This window comes from Monodelphis domestica, chromosome 1 (genome assembly GCF_027887165.1).
Source record: "Monodelphis domestica isolate mMonDom1 chromosome 1, mMonDom1.pri, whole genome shotgun sequence".
Lineage (NCBI taxonomy): Eukaryota > Metazoa > Chordata > Mammalia > Didelphimorphia > Didelphidae > Monodelphis > Monodelphis domestica.
In genome coordinates, this window is record NC_077227.1 from 501082432 (window position 1) to 501087692 (window position 5261).

Consider the following 5261-nt stretch of genomic DNA (forward strand, 5'->3'; position numbering starts at 1 on the left):
TGAAACAGCTTTACTTCCAGACTGGTAACGCAGCTCTGAAACTCTTCTCTCTCCTGACTCCATGGTTCTTTTCTTCTTCCTAGATCCTTCTTTTCCCAACCATCCCTATTTCCTTGACAACCTTTGCTTGGCCATTTCTGCCATGAATTCTTGGAAAGAAAGTTTCCCCTACCATTTCTTTATTTTCTTCTTGAAAATACTCTACATATACTTCTTGATTCCTTCCTCTGATGAATTGCTACAGAACTCAAAAGAGAAAAAATGATAAAAGTCCCTTTCCCTGTTCCAAATAACAATAATAATAATAATTTGTAGTAGATGGGCATGAGAATCATTCCTATTTTTATTCTAGTCACCCAATCTGTAAGAGCAGAATGCTATAATTGGAAAGTATCATCTAGTCCAATTTAAACTTGAAATGTCCTTCTACCTTAGATTCAGTGTTTATCCAGCCTCTATCTGAAGACCTCGAATGAATTTACCACTCAAAGGCTACCCATCCTTGGGGTGACGCTTTCCTTTCCTTAATTCCCTAAATCCAACCATTTGTCAAATTTTGCTAATTCTACAACCACAAGACTCTCATATTTATTTCCTTCTCTCCATTCGCAGGGCCATTGCTTTACTTAAGGACCTAAGCAACTCTTCTCTAGATTATTCAATGGCTTCCTAATTGATCCTTCTTCTGTCATTTCCAATCTCTCCCATGTAACTGCAAACTCCGTCTTCCTAAAGCAGACCTGACCCTCTCAGTCTTGTACTCAAAAGTTTTCAATGACTCCCATGCAGTGGCTTCACTACACCCTTGTGCTTTAAAAATACAATGGAAATTCCTCAATCTGGCATTTAAATCTTTCTAAAATCTGGCTCCTGCCTACCTTTCTAGACTCATTTCTACTACCCAAAACTGTCCTATTATTAACCAAACTCAGTATGCTATCTGCTATAACATCTTACTTTCAAAGACTCACTCATGCTTGGAATGCACTAGCTCTTCACTTAAACATTCAAGAGGGGACAGCTGGGTGGCTCAGTGGATTGAGAGTCAGTCCCAGATATGGGAGGTACTGGGTTCAAATATCACCTCAGATACTTCCTAACTGTGTGACCCTGGGCAAGTCACTTAACCCCCACTGCCTAGCCCTTACCACTCTTCTGCCTTAGAACCAAAACACAGTATTGATTCTAAAGTGGAAGGTAAGGGTTTAAAAAACAAACAACAACAAAGAAAAACAAAAAAACATTCAAAAACAATTAATTCCAATATCACATTAAATGTTCGCAAAAATAAGGTATCCTTCCAATCTTTTTCTATTATACAGATATAGTCAATACCTAAATCAGGGAGAGACAAAGCAGCTGTAAAAAAAAAAAACAAACAAACAAACACTACACAATATACCCAATACTTTTATACAAAATAATTAACCAAGAAACTACAAAAACATAATTAAAAGATTATATTCAATGACCAGGTTGGGTTAGTACCAGTAATGTAGGATTGGTTCAACATTATGAAAACTATAAATATAATGGGTCATATTAATAACAAAAATCATGAAAACCACATTAGTATGTCAACAGTTGCTGAAGCAACTTTTGTTAAAAATCCAATGTTTGGTTCCTTTTTTTTTGTTTGTTTTTTTAAGAAAAAAAAAAGAACTAGAGAGCTGAAGAATAAAAGAATTCATTTTTCTTTATAACCAAGAGTAAACGCTATATTTAATGGAGAATTGTTAGAGACTGTTCCAAGGATATCAAGGATAAAGCAACGATATCCATTATCATTACTACTATGTAATATAGTAGTAAATGTAATGTAGCTAGAAATGCTAGAAATATAATAGTAATATAGCTAGAAATGTAGCCATAGCAAAAAGACACAAAAAAACTATCACTTTAAAGATTAGATGATAGTCCATCTAGAAGAATCTGAAAATCCAACTAAAAATTAATTAAAATTAAAATTGCAATTTAATTAAATTAGTTTATTAATTCATTCAAATTAATATTAATTAAATTAAAATTAATTTAACTATATATTCAGCAAAGTTGTAGGACATAAAGTGAATCTAAATAAATCACCAGAATTTCTGTATCTTGCTAACAAAATTCCACAAAAGGAGACGGAAAGAAAAATTCCATTATAAAAATTATATTTAAAATAAGTTTATTAAAATTATAAAAGTATAAAAACTTGTAATTTGTATATTAGAATTATAAAATCTATTAAATTATAGATTATTAAAAATTTATAAATTACTTGGTACTCTACCACACAACATACACATCAGAAGTATATGACTACAACCATAAAAACACTATTTACAAAAATAAAAAATGTAAAACCTGCAGAAATATTAATTGATTATGAGAAGGCAAAGTCAATATAATAAAAATAGCAATATTACCTAAGTTAATTTATCCAGTTCCATACTAATTAAACCACCTAAGATCATGTTATAGAGCTAGAAAAATAATTGTAAAATTCACCTGAAAGAAAAAGAGTTTAAGAATCTCAAGAAAAATAATTTTTAAAAGTAGGAAGGGGGGGAGGGCAGCTGGGTAGCTCAGTGGATTGAGAACCAGGCCTAGAGACTGGAGGTGCTAGGTTCAAATTTGACTTCAGCCACTTCTTAGCTGTGTGACCCTGGGCAAGTCACTTGACCCCCATTGCCTAGCCCTTACCACTCTTCCCAGACAGAAGGTAAGGGTTTAAAAAAAAAAAAGTAGGAAGGGGTCTATTACTACTAAATCTTATATAAAATGCTAACATAGCAATCATAAAAGATTATTTGGCACTGGATGAAAAATAGAGAACTAAAGTTAAAGGAAATTTTTTCTTTTTTCAGAACATGAGGAAATTTGTTTTGCATGACTTCATATTTGTAATAGTTTTTTTTTTAATTTCTTGCCTTCTCAGTGGATGAAGACGGGGTGAGAGACAAGAGAATCTGAAACTGAAAATAAAATTTAATTTAATGAATTAAGAGAAAAAAGAAAAAGAGAAAGCTTGATCAGTAGAACTGATGATTTACAAATGAATCTGGTAACCTGGTATAAGGATTCCCTATTTGACACAACTTCTGGGAAAATTGGAAAGCAACCCGGCAGAAAATCAGCATAAACCAACATCTCATGTTGTACAATAAAATAAATTCTACATACATGATTTAGACATAAAGGATGACATCATATACAAATTAGAGGAGCAAGAAAGAAATTACCTTTAGGATTTATGTATAAGGGGAGAGTTCATAATCATAAAGGATAGAAGGATTACAGAAGACAAAATAGAAATTTTTGGTCATATAAAATTTAAAGATTTTTTTTTGCACAAGCACAACCAATTCAATTAAAATTAAATGAGAAACTAGAAATAGATGAAAAAAATCTTTGCAGTAATTTCTCTGATAAAAATCTGATTTCCAAGATATGTAAGAAACTAGTGAAATTTATAAGAATAAGACATTTACTAACATATAAGTAGCAAAAAAACATAAGCATGTAGGTTTAAAAGGAAGAAGTCTTATTAACAAATGTCAGATAAGGGAAGGGGGAAGTGGCTCCAAATTACTAATAATTAGAGAAATGTAAACAAAAGCAACTTTGAGGTTCTACTTCATATCTATAAGATTTTCAAAGATGACAAAAAGAAAATTGCAATGGTTTAGGGGGCTGCAGGAAACCTTATATGCTAATTTGCCCAAACATTCTAGAAAGAAATTTGGAACTCTGAGCAAAAAGTTATAAGCTGTACATACCATTTGACTCACTCTTGGATTTATACTCCCAGAGAAATAAGAGAGTAAAAAACAGTGATGGAAAGCAACCCTTAGAATGCATTGCACTTAAAAATTATTGACAAAGCTATTTCATTAACCTCTTCTTATTCTCTTAGCTATGGGGGTAATTGTTGACTGTCCAAAAAAACCTGAGGCAGCCAATGTCATGGAAAAAGCACCTGGCTTGTGATCAGAGAACTTGACGTTGGTACCAAAATTCAATTTGCTACTTACTATCTCTGTAACTTGGAGCAAGTTACTTAACTTCTCTGGGCCTTGGAGCTTGGACTTAAACCACAATATTAAGATAGATATAGAAACTGGATGTATGACTTTATTAGTATAAGGAGTTCTGTATGAGGAAACTCCTTGTACCAATGCTGATTGGTACCTTCTCTGCACTTTATACTCAGAGAAAGTTGCTTGAAATTCCTGAGAGGTGAAGAAACTTGACCAGGATTATACAAAATAATGTTCAGAATAAATGTTTATATGAAAATTTTAAGGTTTGAAAGGTGTTCTATATGTCACCACATTAAAGCCTTACAATAAATAGCAATGCCAGAGTTTTTTCATCTTGGGACCTGTGAATGACTTCCAAAAATATTTTAATAATGTATGTACATATAATAGTTCTCCTTTATAATATTAATTCTTTTATTTTATAGGCTTAAAAATATCATTCAGGAAGGTAGATTTCACTAGATTGCCAAAAGGAATACATTACACAAAAAGGTTGGTTATATAGAAAGGGTCAGAGACAGGGTATGAATAATGAATAATATATGGCATTAATATAGCTAAGCAAATAATTATCTCATTTTATAAATATAATAATCCTGGGAGTAAGTGCTAAATGAGGAAACTGAGACAGACCTCATATGACTTGCCCAGAGTCACACAGGTAGAAAAGGTCTTAAACTGGGTTTGAACTCAGGTCTATCCTAACCCCAGGCCTGATTCTTTATCCACAGTCCCAAATAATGAAACCAAGGTAGTTTGCCTTCAAATATACTTCTCTATCCACTCACTACTCTATTTCCTTTCTGTTATTTTTGTTCAGTCATTTCAGTTGTTGTCTGATTCTTCAGTGACTCCATTTGGGATTTTCTTGGTTGAGATACTGGAATTGTTTGCTATTTCTTTCTCCAGCTCATTTTACAGATGAGGAAACTGAGGTCAACAGGGTTTAAGTGACTTGCCCAGAGTCACACAGCTAGTAAGTGTCTGAGGCTGGATTTGAACTTACACTTTCCAAACCCAGTACTCTATTCACTTCATCACCTAGCTGCCCATTTTCTCTCTAGAGGATCCTTAAAGTATCAGGTCTATAACTAAAGGACAGGCTTTGGAGAAAATGTCTTTACCTCTCTGGGCCTCATCTGTTAAAGATGTTACATATCCTTCTGGAAAGGAGTTATGAATCATTTTTGTTTTGTGTACCATTAAAACTTTGAAAGCAAGGACTAATTTTTT